Here is a 16432-nt window from a genome sequence, read left to right as displayed (position 1 = left end):
ATCTTCTTCTTCTTTCCCTTGGACCAGCCCAGAACATACAGCTTGTTTTGTTTTGTTCAGGCTACCTACATCTAATGAAATTCTGAAATCATTCTACCTTTTAGTGTTTGACAGTGATTTCTTTTTTAGCCACAGGAATGCACAATGAGAGCTTTTCTCTATGACTGAAAACAGAGTTTTCACTGGTACACACTGCAACATGGCCAGAGCAAGAGGACAGTCCTCTCTGGAGAGCACCAGACATGACTTTCTCCACCCCCTTGTACAGATTCTCATTCTATTCACTCAAAAAATGTGTAAGAGACCACTTAAAAATTAAAGATAGATGAGATAATAAAAGACAGGGAGGCAGAATAGGGGAGATTAGCAGGGTTGTATAGATTATCTGCATGCAATCATTAATTTAGGAATAAAGATATGGAAGTTTCATTTGAGTTTATTTTTCAGAAAATTGTGTAGCTCTTAACATATATTCCTCAAGGAGATTTCTGGAGGGCAGGGGGAATACTGCCATTTCTGACCTGCTTTAGTTTGCTTTATCCAGGTCAAAACATTTTGACCTCAGCCTTAAGCAGAGTCTGTTTTCTTGTGTATGTCTCTTGGGTACAATGCTTATATGGTATGCTGTGGGGAACAGGAAATAGAAACCTTTTGCATTTAAGGAAATCAACAAAACCAGAAACTTTGATCAGTTGTAAAAGAGCTTACCAACGTCCACTGCCTTGTTGTCTAGGCCATAATACAAGTTTTATTATATATCAGAGCCCTGTAGAGGTTCAGGAAAACTACAGAAGGGGTCTGTTTTGTAGATATTGAAGGAGGAACCGTACAACCCAGCCACTTGTTTTGTCTATTACTTGTTATTTATGCCAAGCAGAAATAATGGGATGCGATTTATACATCTTAAGGAAGGGTAGCATAAGGAAATCTAACCCATCTGGGATTTGATGCGGACAAAAAAATCATGTCAAATCGGGCTTTTTTTTTGTTTGATGTTAAGAAAAGTTATGCAATTGATTTAATACACCAAGACTACTGTGAGGCATTTCTCTTGCTGCTGTACAACATTTTGATTGAGACACTGGGTTGATACAGAATCAATGTGACACATTAAATACATACAAACTGTATAACTGGGGTCTCCAAATGTAATGGTAAATAGGAAAAACACTGCTGACATAAAGAAGGCTTCCACTTCTTTCTGAGTTGCATCTTCTTCTTGTGCCCATGGGGCAGGAAAGTTTTAGAAAGAATTTAGAGGAGGAGGAGGAGTTCACGGGGGGACGGATGACTGGGAAATGCTGGACCTGTTTAATGTGTTGATACACTGACCTTATCAAAGAGAGATGGAGTGATGACTTGATCATTGTCTCAATATATACAGAGGAAATAGAAATTCAAAATCTGAAGCAAAGGTAGAACACACTAAAGACAGATTGTAACAGGTATTTTCATTTATCCTGTAACAATTTAAATGATTCCTCAAATTTTGCATGGCTTTTGCCACATCTAAAATCTTAGTCCTTCTGTATGTTTTTCTAAAATGTACACTCAGGGAGGAGTATGGAAATTAATTTCAAAAAAACTCCCTACCTTCCCTTTTGCCTGAACAACCTCCCAATAGATCACCAGTTCTCCCTGTATGCTGGGTGCAGTGAGATGTAAAGTGGCTGGGAACATCAACCCTTTCGGGGAGAATAAGGTCAGGAGATGCTATTGGGAGGCTTTGCGGCACCGAATGTGGCCTTGGGGCCAGCCTAGACTCAGTTCAACTTAATGTCAAACCAGTTCAAATTAAGACTTTGCTATTTAGTCCATAATGTAAGGCATTCAGCTGGGGAATAGTGGAATACTTACTCTCTAACACAGTACTTTCTAAATGCTTTAGTCTGTTAAAAATGCTGATATTTTGATGTTTTGCCCTAATTAGATGCTAAAGCAAATGACAAAACTGAGGTATTCTGAGGAGTGGTAGTCCTGTGTGTTTTTCATTTTTACAGAAAAAATAACAGCTAGAATCGCTCTTTTATAATTCTAGCTGAGCTTCTACGTGTGTTTAAAGTTTATACTTCAGTAATGCTACTTAAAATTCAAGCATATACTTAATCACAGTACTGAATTGGGCTTGATTTCAGAAAACGAGTTGCTACCCTGTTTATGCACATGCAAGTCTGATGAGGAGCAGCTGAGGGAGCTGGGGTTGGTTAGCCTGGAGAAAAGGCAACTCAAGGGAGAGCTTACCACTGTCTACAACTACCTGCAAAGAGTGAATGGAAGGGGTGGTGTCAATATCTTTTTCCAAGTAATGAGTGACAGGGTGATAGATAATGGCCTCAAGATGTGCCAGGAGGGGTTTTGATGGGATATCAGGAAAAAAAATTGACTGCAAGTGTGGTCAAGCATTGGAGCAGGCTGCCCAGGGAAATGGTGGAACTGCCATCCCTGGAGGTATTTAAAAGATGTGTAGATGTGGCACTTAGGGACATGATTTAGTGGTGAACTTGACAGCACTAAGTTAGTGTTTTGACTTTGTGAAAAATGAATGTGATTTGTGCTAACAATTGTAACTATATTGATATTTTAGAAAATATTTGTTAAAAGGTAATAGAGGACAAGGATATATAATTAGTATCACAGAACAGATGTTTTCAGATGTTCATGAGGAACTAGGATGCAGGATGTAGTTTGAGATAAGTGACATCCCAAACGGAATAGGCCTCGGGATAATTAGAGAATCAGCCTTGAAATGGACAAGATTGAAATGATTCCAGGTATCTATGAAATAATAAAGCTTATTTTTGGGATATAAGGCTGGCTCCTATAACACAAGACTTGGGGCGCATGTGTAACCTGTGGGGCTGTTCAAAGGACACTTACAATGAGGAGAAGCCTTCGTCAGAAGAGACCACCAAAAGCCAGAAGACCCCTTAGAAACAAGCGGAGCAGGTGCTGTGCAGTACAGTGATGTAGATTTCAAGAATTGAAAATAGGAGGAGATTTACAGAAAATATTGATGGATATGTATTAGCATACAGTATATAAGTTGTGTTTGGATCCTTTTGCCTTTTGTAAGTGAGGCAGGGTGGGATACCCTCCCCATACCTTGATCAATCGGTTTTGCTTATGCTTTATCCGAACCACTGCCAAATTTCTTTTTGTAACTACTTGATTATATTTGATTGTATTATTTTATATAAAATTGCTGCTCAATTAAAATTTCTGCTGAATTTTAATATTGTGGTTTATTAAATTAGACATATAGAACCTCATTCATAACAACTTGATAATTTAGAGGTCTTTTTAAACCTAAGTGATTGCGTGATCCTACATGAGAGAAGGCTGAGAGGACAGGTGAGGAGGTGGCAGACTGAGAAGAGAGCACAGCATCAGTGAGACAGTGGAGTCCCAATGAGTGTGAGATGCGACCGAAGGCAAAAGGGTAGAGAAGAGTGGGTACCTCAGCAGGCTGAGGCAGTCCTTCTGTGCTGTAAGGTAGAGAGAGTGCTGGCTGTCCCTGGAGGGGAATAAGGAGTTGCTCTGCCTGTGCTGTCCAGAGGCTGTTGAGTGCAATGTCCTGGGCAGTGGCCAGGGATGGTGCCAAGGGTGCAGCAGAAGATGTCCTTGTCTCGGCAGCCAGGGCTGCATGGTTGAACTCCCATTGGGTTGTAGCTCTAAACCGGCATCATATGTGGGCTGGGCTCCAAATGGGAGGTGTACTGCACCAGGATCGGTGGATTAAAAAAGCACTGGTTGGTGCCAGTGAATTGGCGATAGCTTACATAATACTTCTTCATGGACACTTTAATATTTAATGGTTGCTATAGCATAAAGGAGCTTGCAGGCAGCTGTACATAAGCTGTGCATGAATTTTTAAGGGGAAAAATTTTGGGAGGCAGGAGCGTCACAGAAGCTTCCTAATTGGCACATACCCCAATAGAAACCAAAATGTGAAAATTAAGTTACTGCCCTAATTATCAGAGGCTCCTAGGAATACATTGTGCTGGGAGATATTCCTTTTTCATTTCATGCACTGCTTTAAAAATAAGGGCTGTGCAGAGCTTAACAAGGCTTTTAATTAAAAGGCTGTGCCCACACAGTAACTTTTCATTGTGGCACTTGCTGAGGAAGGGAGCTGTGAGGGGTGAAAACACTTCCTTGTGTCCACAAAAGATGGAGCTAATAATGCGTTGGTAACCAGCGGCACTTAAATGGCTTTGCCACGGTGACATGAGGCCTGATTCTGAGTGGCAGCAGTGTGTGTGGTAGGTTTCTTGAAGAGATGAACATTTCTGTGTGCTTCTGGCTAGAAGATGCCTTTGCTCTCCTGCTCCATTGCTACTGTGCAGCAAAGATGTTCACCTCCCTTAGTCCTGAGTACCAGGCTGCACTGAGCTCTGACAACAACACTGTCCCCCACCGACACCAGAAGGTAAAAGTTGTAATCATTTAAGCCATTTAAGGTTTGTGAGATGTGAAAGAAGACAGGTGAAGTTGTCCTTGCATGGCAATGTGTTGTGCAGACGGACAGTATCCCAGCAAAGAAATAAATAATAGACAGAAGGATACATTAACAGTGTATGAATTCTGCTGGTGGTGTCTTTGATGTTTCTCTTGATTTGCAGGATTTGCCATTTAGAGGCAAGGATGTGCCATGTATTAAGGCAGAGTAAATAACTGATAAAGGGATAGCTTTTCTATTGGCACTGTCATGTAAAAGCCCAATTGCAATATGCCTTGTTCTGCTGAGCTTTTGACTATTCGGTACAAACTATGCTTTTCAGAGTAGGGTCCTTTGGATGACTGGCTTAAGAGCACTCTCACTCATATCAAGGAAATTTTATACATTTACTTCTCTGGGAGGCAATTCTGGTATAATGCAGAATGCTTTTTGAAAAATGTGTTTCAATAGGACAATAAAAAAACATATTTCTGTACATATTAATATAATGTATGAATGCATAATAGCTGTAGACTAGAGCTGCTGAAAACCAAGAATTTTGGGGTCCTATTTACAGGCAGAGATGTCTGGCTTTGTAATCAAAATGAATGTATTTTCCATTTATTTCTTGATTTGCCAAAAAATACTTAATGACATTAAAGCTGGAAAGACCTAGCAAGTTCAGTTTGCTTTCATGAGTCCAGCTTACTTTAGTTCATGATTAGAGCAACTCTGTATGATAAGAAGTTTGAGTAAGTGTAATTACAGATATGGTGCATACTAGTGAAGTTCCTTGTGGAAGCGTGAGAGAAGCTGTAGTGGATCAGATGGAAAGGTCCCCTTTGTGCAGTTCCTGCCTCATGAGCCAGTAACATATGTTTTACTTAATAAAAGGTAAGGGTGGCCCAGGCTTTCTAATGGTCCCAGTTTGCAGTACTTTCTGGCTCAGGAGCTTCAACTGCGTATTGTCTAATAATTCTTAGGGATTTTTGGTAATTTATTAAAATATAGTTGCATTTCTCCCTTTATTGCTCTTAACTCTTTTCCTTTTCTTCCCACCAAATTTCTCACAAAAGTTTCTGTCCTGAGGCATGTGTCTCTGAAACTGCAATTTCTGACTGCTAGAGAGATGTGATGCTGTGACAGTGCTACTGCATGCTCCAATTCAAACAGCTATGAAGTGCTAGTTATGAAAAAAATTGTTTCAATCAGTTTGGAATATTTCTTTGGAAGAATGAAAACAGTAACAGAAAACTTAATATATTCACCCGAGTTGTCCAAATCTCTCTAAATGGTATGAACAAAACCACTCTAAGTAATCAAGGATAGAGCAATCTCCTTAATCTGGTTATAGTACACTCTAATTGAGTAGGTAATCAACCTGAAACATCTTGCCCTGAGCATGAGTCTCAGAGTCTCACTGAGTGTAAATGTCACACAGAGAGTCTTGTAACACTGTAGGCAGTACCTCTATAGAATTTGTTCTTTCAGTTTGGCAGCCTCTGACACAGAGCTCTTTGCACACAAATTTGTGCTTGTACCCTATCATTTTGAACGTGATAATGCTTGGGGTACCCAGACAACTTTTCCCTCTCTTCCCCTTCCTGAGAAAATCTTTTGAGCTGATATGAAGGTAGGAAAAAATTATCTTGGCAAGAGGCTGGCAAAGATCCCTGGAAGATGAGATAGCTGTGTAAATGTATGACTGTTACCTGGAGGCAAAGAAGAAAGCCACATTCATATTATGAGGTGTAACAAATATAGCTGTTAGATACTCATATACCTCTCCAGGTTATCTCTAGAAAGTATCTGATTTTGTTGGAATCGAAATTTCCTCCACTGACTTTTGGATTTAGGAAAGATCGTTCCATCAGTGATATTAATTACATGATAATCTGGGTGTCCAATTATTTCTTAAGCCTAGCACTTAGAGAAGTTTTGTTCTTCAGAGCAGAATAAATACAGTAAGATACTGCTTGTTATAGCACTTGGACTAAGCACATGTTTTTTGTGGACCAGACATTAATATCATACTACTCAGTCCCACTGCTGTCCCTGTCCCACAAATTTCTCTTCCTTTTACATCTCAATTTCTGCCCTTTGCCCTCCCTGCTGAATGACTGACAGCCTCTTGAATGGCAGATTGCAGGATTCACCTCCCCATAGCTGTGCCAGCTATTGTTCACAGGGAAGCCTTGCCTAATGGGTGTGCAGGCTGCATTGGGACCCACACTGATGCTCTGGTGCACCTTGAGCCCAGCTGTCGAATGGTAATACTTGGGAATTTGGGCTGTCATAATGCATTGTGACCTGGGATACACTCCCTTAATGAGCTGAAGGGCTGGAAATGTCAGGTGTGTGAGTTTATGTAGCAGCTTTGTCATCATCTTGAGGACTCTGGCTGGCTTTGCAGTTGTATTTTAAAGATCAGAGCAAAGCTTTCTCTAATAGAAGAATGACCTTTCCCCTTGCAGTGGGGAGTGAAGGATTTCTCATGCTGGAAGTTAAAAGGACTTATGGATTTCCTGCATTCCAATAGTAAAAGGGAAGCTGTGAATCACTGTGGGGCATCACCAATTTTTTCTTGATAAAGAAGTTCCACCTGAGGTCCCTTCTTCACAAAGATCAGTGTTATTTGCACAGCATCAAAATTGAGTTAGTCCACTGCAGTGAGACAAGAGCAGACTGTAATATAAAGATTTTTTTCTTCAACAAGTCCTAGAAATAATATTGGCTGTGATAATAGACTGCCAATGTTAAAAAGCAGTGTATTTCAGATCTGTGTTCACTGCATTGCCTAGGCTTTTGGTTTCCCCATAATTATTACCTACACTATATTTGGCAGCCAAGCTTTTCATTTGCATGGTTGTTCTGTGTATTTTAAAGGTTCTGTTTTGATATTATCCAAAAATATTTTGTTTTAAAATACTAAATAAAGACATTCAGTTGTTCTTAAAATAGATTTAAAGGAGCAACAGACAAGGTAAATCTCTCCTGGAGGTGACTTGAGATGCAAGTTGGAGATCTTTCCAGTTTTTTCCCTGTGCTGGGAGAAGTTAAATTTGCAGATGTTGTCTTGACTGATTTGGATGTGGTTTTCCAATATCATGAAAGTCAGACACCTGGAAAATGAGGGTTAAAAGAACCCAAACCAAAAAGGGTTAAAATTCTTCTGTAAAGTCTAGGATGATCTAGTATTTCCAGTGTGGTACTTGATGCCTTAGGAGGAAATCTGAGTCAGTACAACAAGGCAAGGGGCAAATTTATTTTCACAAGATTCAGATATTAATCATCAAATTAATTTAAGGTTGTACCATCAAAGCTTTAAACTTGTTTTCATGGCTACTCACATGCATGCCATGTGACAAAAAGGCGCTCTACTTGAGTTCTGTTACTGCATATTGAATGTTATCAAATATCTCTGTCATTACAGAGAAAATGAAAATAAAAAGTCATACAATAGATACAAATGCAACAAACATCTTGAAAACAATCAGGAGAGCCAGTGATTGTGCTACTAAGTGAGAAAACATGAGTACCAGATACTAACATGTAAAGCCCTACTTTCAAAACTCAGGCAGGTAAATGCACTTGCTACACAAAATCTCAGTGTTGATAAGCTTCAAAAAAATTAATTTGGTTGTGTTTGGGGTCGCTTTGTACATAATTCAGTGCCACTTAGGCCTTACTGAGACATATGTGGAATACTGCAAACCTTGTCAGATTTGGGATTATGAACTTGAATTTACCAAGTCCAGTTGGTCATAGAGTCATTGCAGAGACTTCACAGAAACTGGTGTCTCCTGTTGTGCTTAAGTTTTGCCCATTAAACTCTTTTCTGTTGAAAAACAAAGTGTTGACACAGTTGTGATAGTGGAAGCAGACATAATTCCCAGTGCAAACCAGAGATTTTTTATGTGGGTTATCCTCTCATGTTTAGCATTACCCCTAGCTGAGGAGCAGCTCTTTGACTGTCATCTGTTCAAATAAAGCCTCATGCATGTTTTCATTTGTTGTGTTCATATTCATGGCAATTTTGAGGTGTTCTGATGACAGATGGATTTACAAGAATGAAGTGGATTCTTGCCTTGTTGCAAAGACAGAGCTGCTTCGGGGTTACACTCAAAATGGATATTTGCCTTTGATCTGCATGCATGACATCTGTTGACGTTAGTATATGTTTAATCCAAGGCTCAGGGTAGATGTATTAACATGCCAAATGTTCATAACTGGCCTGTCCAGATAACTGATTAAAAAAAAAAATATATCAAATGAGTTGAATAATAAAATAAAATAAAAAAAAACACCAGAATAACAAAACAAAAAAAAAAACCCAGCTGAGGTTATGCTAAATATAAAGTTTTTCCCTTTTTTCTAAAAACCACTTTTCACTCAGTTTAAACTTAAACATATAGCACTGTTTTCAGCAGTTGCTTGGAGAACAAAAGAAGGAAATTCCTGTGTTTGCAAAATCGCCAGTGGTCATGGCCTCTTTTTTCTTGGGATTTTGTTGTTTTATGTTGTCACCTAGAAGGTGGAAACTTGTATTTGCTTCCCCTTATTTCCTGAGGGCTTCTTTAATTTTGTGCATCCCATTAGTGACTTTAACCACAGAGATGAAAACTAATCTGGAGCTGGGGAGCCTTCATAAGCCCCTCTCTTTAAATTTTATATAAATAACTGAAATGGGATTGGTACAGAAACAGAGAATGAAGGATTTTGCTTGGCAAGTGAGCCTCCTTACAGGTGATGCTAAAACTAGACTCATGCTCTGTTTTTCTTTCTCTTGATATTTAGGTATTTTATCTCTAGTGGAATAGCTTCACCCAGATGTTCTGAGAGAGTGTCACTCGTAGCTGTCCTGCAGTATGAAGTGTAGATATTGGTGGTTGAATCTCCACTTGAGCAGAGGAGGGAACTGAACTCAAGCCTGAAAACCAAATGCCAGACGCGGAGAGCTATTGGACAAACTGAAGACACCCACCAGCAGCAGTCCTGTGAGTTAGGCTCTCCTCTTAAATTCCCACAGAATGCTGCTGAAATGATGTAGGTCAGATTCACGTTGTGCTGGGAAATGCACGTTTTAGATGCACTCTTCAGAGCAGCTGCTGCTGGAGTTGAAGCCGCCAATCACCTTGTGTTCATTGCTCTTCTAGGCAAATGTGTTATGTTAGTAATGTATTAGTGCTTTTAGTGGCATAAAGGATATTAATTGCTTTTTAATAACAACACTGGTTGAGCCAGCAGGCCCCAAGAGTTGCTAAGAGGATATACAAGTTACAGTGAAACTTTGTTTTGGAAGTTAGAAAGGAATTAATGCAGAGGTCTTCCCAAAATGCAGTATGAAATTTTAAGACCAGTAGGGATGCTATGTGAACATCTAATTTAATCTTCTATGTAAGTCATAGCCCCAGTACATACTCTAGTCTGCTCTTTATCAGACTTATTTATGTGTTGTGAACTTGGTTATGTGTTGGTTCATTTTCTAAACATGTTGGTTGCTGTTGAGGCTGGTTTAACTCTGAGCCACAAGTGTCTTTGCTTGCTGTGCTTTAGTAACCAAAGGGACTTGTAGTCTAAATTTGATTGCTCAGCTGAGGGCTGGCATCTTTCCTCTGAAATACGACAGTAATGAAGTAGCTGTTCAATATCCTCATGATGAGAATTAGGAGACTACCATGTGATACCTTTGGAGAGGACAGCCCTTCATGCTCTTGTTAAGGGAGAAAAATGTTGCCTCCTTCACTGCAGCAAGGGAGAAACCAGATAAGCAACATTTTTAAACTAGTGGATCCTTTCTAAGTTAGAGTTGGTGCATTGTACAGTCCTGTTAGTAAGCAGGAGGTTATTGGTACAAGCAGCTGTCTCCATGCAGAAGACTAGAGTTCTGTTTGGTTTTTTTAATTAAATAAGCTGCTCCATGTCCTACCAGCAGACAATGAGTCATTGAAACATTTTGGCAAATCAGTCCTATGTGAAACAAGACGCAGCAGCAAAGGATAAACTCCATAAACAGTTACCACAACATCACTGTTCTTAGTTATGTTGTCTTTCTTCTTCTATTACCATTTGCTCAGTAAAAAATCCCTTTCCCATTGTTGTATGTCCATGGTGATGTGTCACCCCAGTCTGGTGCTCATGTATGATTAGGAGGCTCCACGTATCTGGTAGCTGAAAGTGATGTTTGAATGTTCTAATGACCTCAGCTATTCAGGCTCAAAATGCAATTAGATAGTTGTATTTGCTCAGGTTTCTAGGCTCATTTTAAGCAGAGCATCAAAAAATCTGTCATGAAAATGACCCAACAGATTATCTCACCTATCTCAAAGCCAGGCCAAGAAGTTTCTCTGCTATTACCTTCTTATTAAAGGACTTTTTCTAGTCCTTTGTCCAGCTTGAAAGAGCTGAGTTGTTGGATATTCTGTGTACCATTTACTTTCCATCTGAAGTACTAACTTTTCCATGTGAATTTTATGGGAAGTCCAAAGACCATGGATCAAGTCTTTTACTGCTGTTGCTGTCAAGGGACCTTAGGTCAGGCTCCCTAGGACTCTTGAGTTGGAAACCTAAGTGTGTGTAAGTGACACCCCTAGCAACTGAGTAGCTCCTCTGATATAAAGCTCTGACCGTCACAAGGGCGCAAGGATTTAGGATTTCTGAGAAACTTGACATTGATGTGAGGGAGCCTACCATTAAGGCAGGGTTTGTGCACTGCACAGCATCAGCACCCCGAGGGGCAGAGTGCCTCTTGGTTCCATACAGATGCAGACTCAAGAAATGCATTTGCAGCCCCTCAAAGGATTCATAATAAAGATGTTAAATAAAACTGAATACTCCTCCTTTTGGTAACCCTCAGGACAGACGTGCACATAGCAGTGACTGCTTCAAAACCATCCCAAATGGCTTGTTCTTTTCTAATCAACTTCATTGAGTTCTTGTTTGTTTGTTTTTTTTGGTTTGTTTGGTTGGTTTGTTTTTTTCCACTTGAGTCCCTGTGTTTTCTCCTTAGAACATTCTTTTGTGTGGGAACTTTGTAATTCCTTGCAAAGTGAGGTCATGCTTGTTGGAGCATCTTTCCTGTAAAATGCAGGATGCACAGCTTCAATTAATGAAGTCAATTTGTCCTTTTCAAAAATATCCTAGCAAGCAAAGTTATGTGGAGGACACAGTTGATCATTGGAATATTTTTCTTACACTGCATCATTACATAGTGCAAGGTGATGGTCAAAACATCTGTTATGTGAGGTGCGAGACCAGAAAGCAGACAGCTATTTTCCACTCACCTTACGGATTTTCTTTGTGCCATTGCTTGAAGATAGTCTTTCAGGATCATTCTGGGGGCTTTTGGGCATCAAGCTTTTTGGGCATGAGCTGTGATAGCCAACACAGCCAACTAAGGTCACTTGGAAAATAGTATCTACTGAAACAACTTAGACTAGTTGGCTGGCTGTTGTCATTCTTTACTTGGAGGACTGACTTACCTCTAGTAATCACCAGTACTTCTATGAAAAGAAATTGAGTGGGAAATTAATTTTGATCTCTTATTGAGGAATCCTGCAGTCTTGTTTGTGAAGTTCTGGCTTCTGGAGTTTACTCCCAAGAATATCTTTGTTATTTCATTGTTCAGAGCTCCAATGTGTTTTGACCTTGGCAGGGATATTTTCTAGAAGTACTGAATTCAACATTTACAAGGGCTTACCGCAATGGAATGAAACTTGTCTCATGTCAGGATTGATCATTCAATTTTCAATGACTGTGATCATGCTTTACATGTATTTTAAATCTGATCTTAGGTTTTGCTGCCCAGAGTTTTCAGACAGAGTTCCAGTGTGTCTCTACAGAATCTCACCACTGATTAAGTAATATCTTTTTTAAAAATGCCATTATTCTCTTAAACTTGTTTATCTTATTGCCAGTAATCTTGGTATTTCTCTTTCAAGTTGTATGGTCCTTAGGATACTAACTGCTCCTTTGACTGTGCATGTGTCAATACCCTGCCCTTTCTCTCCCTTGAGTGGAAGGAAGAAATAGAGAATGAAGTCCAAATGGGAGAAGCTTTACATCATTGCTTCCTTTGAACATCCAAAAGCTGCCACATGACCTCAGATGTTAGCAAGACCCTTTATACTTTTTCATATTCTGCCTTCATGCTGGGAAGAATTTTCCCAGCTGAAACAAAAGCACTACAAATCCATCTCCCATCCTCTTTCATGTTTCTCCTTGCCATGTGGCATACCCAAAAATAATCAGTAATTAATCTGTAGTTGCCATGGTTTGTCTCACTGTCAGACCGTGCTTCGCTGTCCCTTTGTGTTTCTCACAGGCTTGTTGAGACTGGAGCTGGTCTTCTGTTCTGTGTTTTCACATTGTTTGGGGACACATGTCCTGATTTTATGGTAGATTGTTCAAGTTTGGCCAGCTGGTGCTCTGAGATGCATGCAGCAGGAGCAGCAGGAGGCTGGGCTGGCTCAGGCTGCTGATTGTATCCAGCCTCATCCCTGAAGACACTTTTGCACATTTACTGCTTGCTCTCATCTGCAGCTTACTCCAGAGCTGAGTCGGTCTCAGAGCTGCCTCTGGCTTTTTTGGATGTTAGAGTTCAGGTTCTCAAAGCCTGTGGTGCAAAGCCTGTGGTGGGTGGCTCATGAGATCAGCTTGAGCTGCAGCCACCCCAGCACTAAGTGGTGCACGAGTAGTTGAATTCAATTGGCCTGTGGCAGGTGTGAAGGTAAAATTCAGGTTCTGTGCAGAACCAGAGCCTTGGAGTGAATTTTAGCAGAGTTTAGTTAAACTTGTTGAACTTGCAAACTAAATGAGTTCAACTGGAAGAGTTGGTGCAGACTACGTGGAATTAAGTTACCCACAATGTCCGAAGTCAGATAATAAACTGTGATTCTCTGCTGCCTTAAGCATGGAGGCTTGGAGGCTTTTACACTCAGTACTGTGGCGTGACTTTTACATTATCCTGATTTCTGCTTATGTCATGGTTCAGAACTGCCTCACGCAGAACCTCAAAGCACCTCTATATTTTTAAATATCAAGAAACTGCACATCTGTCTTCCAAGGGCCTTTGAAGGGGCCTAATTATGGGGAGGCCAGGCCCTTTTCTTTTCTATGTTTGTGTTTTTAAATTGAGTCACCTGTTCAGCCAGGGAAACTTCTAACCATGAGACTAGAAATAGGTTTGGGTAAGAAAACTTACTTGAACAAAAGAAATCCCTTTAAATTAATTGGAGCTACTGTGCACCCTGAGTTCATGCTAGAAGAAATAAGAGGCAAAACTAAGCCTGATTCTTGTTTGAGGGAAGAATCTAGGGGTTTGTTACTGTGTGTTCCTGGGGAAGAAACTGAACCCAGAAGGAATGGTTTCTGAGTTCTTGAGATCTAGACCTCAAACTCGTTTGTTTTGTTTAGGCAGAGTTCCAGTTAAAAGATTTTTTACTGTTCCAGTATAACAAGATACATGCAAGGTCTTCACCCTTCAATGTCTTTATTCTTCATCCTTTAATTCTGATGTTGTGTTCAGTAATGGGGTTTGTAGTTTTACTCTTGATGTGTCAATTCCTTGCAGTCTTTACTGCTCTTCACAGAAAAAAAGTATTCCTAGAGAGCTGCTAGAGTGCTGCTGTTTGCATTTGTTTTGTTGGATCATAGTGAGATACTCTAACAATCCTTAAAGGAGGTGATTGCCATCACTTGCACAGTCAGTACAAAGTTGAACACTTCCAAATCTCTACTTCTACAATGTGTTCCTCTGAAGTAAGAGGAATTGGTGTCCACAGCTTTAGAAATTAAGAGATTATCACATCTCAAATCGTCCTTCTTTGCCTTTGAGGATCTTAACCTGGTCTTTCAGTGTTGGGATTAAAGGATTGGCATAGACACACCTACTTTCTTCCCAGCAAAAGGTGTGAATTTTAGAGGCAAGAAGAGAGCAGAGGTAGTAAATGTTGCCACTCTGTCCTGCTTAGATAATGAACCACAGCACAGCAGTTTTCTGTCATATTCTAGCTGTGCCTTTCTGAGTGGGAGTCCCAAGGATGTAGGCTAAGTTGGTGAGGAGGTAGGAGAAGGAAAGGTGTTGCAGCCTGCTGTTACAGTGCCTCTTCCTTGGATCCTTTTAAAGTTGCTCTGGAAAGAACTTTTCCAATGAAGAAAGCAGGAAGGGATATGATTACAGAAAGGTGCAGAGCATGTTTCATCTATTCTTCTGCAGGCTCCTTAGACTTGAGAAGAAGACTGGGCAAATGCTTGCTGGTATGGTGTGAAGCTTAGATTCTAGTCATCTTATGTCACCAGCTAGCTGATCTGGCTGGCCATGGGGTACAGAGAACATGGTCCTCTCTGGAATGGTGGGAAATAGCACAGAGGTCTCTACTCCATGTGTACCCAGAGCTGCTGCATTTCTTAGGCATGTTTGTCAAAGGTCACGCTGGAGTTATGGTTCTCAGACCACAGACATGGCTTGGGTGATGTCAAACTGTGTGCATGGGGGGAAAGAAAAACAGCAGAGATGGCTAAAGGGGACAAATAGCTCCTTTCTTTCATATCACTTACCAAATAATTGCCTGGATCCCAACATGAATGGCTTTCAAATCCAAATTCAAAGTAACACCTAGGTTTGTCTTTTTCTACTGCTACTTCTTCTGCATCCATGATTTGTAGGGGGCACTTATAAAAGGCTCACATTAGTGTTCTCAAATTACTTTTTTGCCCCATTATGATAATTCCTCAACATAATGACTTGTCTGTGTAGTTCAGAGTTAATTCTTTGATGCAGTTTACACAAAAATATTTTATTGTTGTGGAAGGTGAGTTCATTTTCTGAAGTAATATAATCAGGAAAGTTCTCTCTACTTCAGAGACTGAGTTAAATTTTGTGTAGCCTTAGGTGGTCTTCTTTTAGCTCCATCCTTTAGGGCTCAATTACCAGTTAAATAATTGCATTTTTTCCCACTATCTGATGAGTAAAGCAATGTGCACTAGGTATTTCTTCAGTCTGATAAAATAGTATGGGAAAAATCACTGTTTGGATTGATGGATGCTGCAAGTAAAAACAAAAAAAAAACCTGAACCCAAGCCACTGTGCTGCATTTTGACATGAAGCTAATGAAACTGGGCAGTGTCATAAGGCACACTGTTTCTATAGGCCACAAGTTGTTTGTTTGCTTTTTTTATTTTTGAAGGCTTTAAATCAACCCTGAAGACATACAGCACCTTGATTTTGGATGACCAATAAAGCTGAGTCTTGGCTGCATGCCTGGGGCAGGAGTAAAGCTAAAGGTGCTTGATGCTACATACTGCAGCTCCAGGCTTCAGTGATTCTGTAAGGATCTCACATTAATAACTTCAGCAGGAGTGGTATCTTAATCAGCACTCAGATCTCCCATATTTACTGTGAGATACTGAGAGCTGTTTCTTCAGTTGTTTCCTGGGGCTGCTTTTTAACCAGCCCTCATTGCTGGGTTAGGGTCAGCTTGCAAAGCCTCCTATTTCTGTCTTAGTCCAAGGCCATTTTGGTAGCAACAAACAGGAGGGGTCAGTGCCAGGACTTCATCCTGAGTGTCATTACATGGCACATGCAGGACAATCAGGGGATCAAGTCCAGCCAATGTGGATTTATGAAGGACAGGTCCTGCTTGGTTAACCTGACCTTGTTCTATGACCAAGTCACCCACTTAGTAGATAAGAAAAAGGCAGTGGATGTACTCTATCTAGACTTCAGTAAAGCATTTGACAGTCTCCCACAGCATCCTCCTAGAAAACCCGGCTGCTTGTGGCTTGGATGGGTGAATACTTCAGTAGGTAGAAACTGGGCTGGATGGCCAGGCCCAGAGAGTTGAGGTGGATGGAACTAAATCCACCTGGTGATGGGTCACTAGCAGTGTTCCCCAGGGCTCAGTTTTGGGGCTGATCCCTGTTTAACATCTTTTTTGATGATCTGGGCCTGGGGATTCAGGGCACCCTCAGTAAATTTGCAGGAAACACTGGCTG

General features: G+C 40.5%; 1 protein-coding gene across 9 annotated transcripts in view; it reads left to right on the top strand.

Moving 5' to 3' along the window:
• The window catches only part of HECW1 (HECT, C2 and WW domain containing E3 ubiquitin protein ligase 1), a 252330-nt gene that overhangs the window by 29225 nt on the left and 206673 nt on the right, over positions 1-16432 (top strand). Inside the window, exon 2 of one of the 9 annotated variants that reach the window (XM_077178981.1) lies at positions 9236-9435. The exons of the other annotated variants lie outside the window; for them this stretch is intronic. The gene's annotated coding sequence lies outside the window, so the exon portion shown is untranslated. The remainder of the gene's footprint in view (positions 1-9235; positions 9436-16432) is intronic. 9 annotated transcript variants of the gene reach the window in all.

Source organism: Agelaius phoeniceus, chromosome 1, assembly GCF_051311805.1.
Source record: "Agelaius phoeniceus isolate bAgePho1 chromosome 1, bAgePho1.hap1, whole genome shotgun sequence".
Classification (NCBI taxonomy): Eukaryota; Metazoa; Chordata; class Aves; order Passeriformes; family Icteridae; genus Agelaius; species Agelaius phoeniceus.
Note: the sequence above shows the minus strand (reverse complement) of the source record. Positions and strands in the feature narration are given on the sequence as shown.